At 40.4% G+C, this 2,111-nt stretch overlaps 1 pseudogene; it reads right to left on the bottom strand.

Annotated features, from left to right (window-relative positions):
• Positions 1-354: 354 nt before the first annotated feature.
• Positions 355-1,798, bottom strand: LOC149202276 (peroxidase 3-like; annotated as a pseudogene).
• Between the last annotated feature and the right edge of the window lie 313 nt (positions 1,799-2,111).

Genomic DNA, 2,111 nt, shown 5'->3' with positions numbered 1-2,111 from the left:
AATTTACATTTCACAATTTCGTGATAAAAAAATGCATTGAAAGTGAATGAGTTAAATAATGGGATAGCAAAACTGAACGATTTGAAGAAAAGGGAAAGATGGATGCGAAAACATTCTTTAAAATGTTCTTACGAGGGATTTGAAAGCGTTTCGGGATAAATCAACCTCCCATAGAAATATCAGAAAGGCTTCTACAACACCTCTCTAAAGAATGAAAAAAAAAAAATTATATTATAGACACGCTAGTTCAGCATCTTTCATATAGAATTTATTAGCCGGAGCCTCAAGGATTTGGCCCATGATGGTTTTATTCGCGCACATCCCCACATTACCTAAAGGTTTTAGATCATCCTGTCAGTTTACAAAAGCACATTTTTTCCGAATCTCTCCTGCACTCCCAGTGAGCCGTTCAATCTCTCCCATCCGTTGCATCGAAAGTTTGAAGTTTTCAAAAAACTCTGTTTGATTACGCAGATTATCAACGTTGGCCTTGGAAACGAAATTGGTGAGAAGCGCGGCATCCGATTGTAGCAGGCCTCTATTTAGCTCCAGGTTACCGAAATAATGGCTATCGAAGGCGAGGGAGCTACCGGGATCCATTTCCACTCTTGTTGTATTGTCCGATAAATTTTTGCACTGCATCTTAAGCAGCTATGCGTACAAGTTTTCCAGGGTAGGATCCATACCTCCACTACCTCCAAAGCTGTACAGTCTGTTGCTGAACGAACTGCAGTGTGACATTCCAATAGTATTTGCACCTGCAACATAAGATGATCAGCGTATGACATGTCTGCAAAAATACTATTGGATTGCATTTGTATAGATCTAACCAGTTCGGTTTGGCAGGCACTATACCAGATAGCACAACCAAGTCTTGAACGTTGAGTCCTTTACTGGCGAAAGAGTCCTTCAGCTGTTGAAAGTTAAATGTTGGCCCTGGAATGTTGGACAATGCCTCACTCTCCACCGATATCCTTCCGTCCATGCGACCCGTCTTCACCTGCCAGAACGGTCCTCCTCTCTGTGAAACTTAAGACAACAAAATTAGAGGGACCGAACACGGCCTGATGTAGTGCAATTAGGTTTATAATTGATAGGAGCGTTATAAAGTGGATTTATATAGCTGTTGTTTAAGAAACAGAATACAGATTTCTCTCTGCACTGTAATATATATGAACTAATGGTATTGAATTATGAATACCGCAGAAACAGCATCGCGAGCAGCCAGAGCGACAATGTCAGCACATGAGACCACTCCCGGACATTTATCCTCTATATGTGCCTTGATATTGTCAAGAACTTCAAATCTACGCACGGTGAGATTAGGAATTGCATCTTTTTCTGCTCTGTTTTTTTGTGTAGAATTCAACAGCAGCGAGCCATCGCAACCCTGGAGTAGCACCAATTCAGATCACATCTTATATCGAACACAAACAACAATCTATTTAGACATTCAACAGTTTACATACAATAAAGTGTTTAGACATTCATGAGTTTACATACCCTCACAAAAAACATTCATGAGTTTACATACCCTCACAAAACAATCGTGGAAGTGTAGCCTCAAAAGAGAAGCTGCTATTGTGTGATCTGCCACTATGTACTTATTCACCACTTGTCGAAAAAGACCCTCAACCCCGGGACAGCTTTTCAGGTAGAAATTATATATGGGTTGCCCCTGTGCCTCACACATTGGCACAAGTAGCACCACTGCAATCACTACAATTCCAAACATAATAGCAGAAGTTGCACGAATGACTGAATTAAAAACAACACGTCGGTTATTATTAGTCTGCATCTTGCACCTGCCGCAGTTGTGCTTCACAAGAAAACAAACAATTGCACACAAATATTTTGAGACGATGGAGAGGCCGAGAGACTACCATTAGATTTATAGCATTGTTGTTGTTGACAACTCTGGAATTAATGCTGTAACCATTTCTTCTGCTTCTTTGATCATGGCGGGCATATTCATGTTTCCAAGTAAAATAACATTTTCCACGCAACTACTTTTCCAGTTGTGCCAGCAAGTTCCATCAATTTTATGCCTGATATGTGCTTTATGATTTGGAAAAAGGTGGAAATCTGGGCAACGAGAAAGGACACAAAAA

The sequence above is a fragment of the Pinus tabuliformis genome, chromosome 2_1 (assembly GCF_031772625.1).
Source record: "Pinus tabuliformis cultivar Carrire ecotype Pingquan chromosome 2_1, CPIR1, whole genome shotgun sequence".
Lineage (NCBI taxonomy): Eukaryota > Viridiplantae > Streptophyta > Pinopsida > Pinales > Pinaceae > Pinus > Pinus tabuliformis.
Note: the sequence above shows the minus strand (reverse complement) of the source record. Positions and strands in the feature narration are given on the sequence as shown.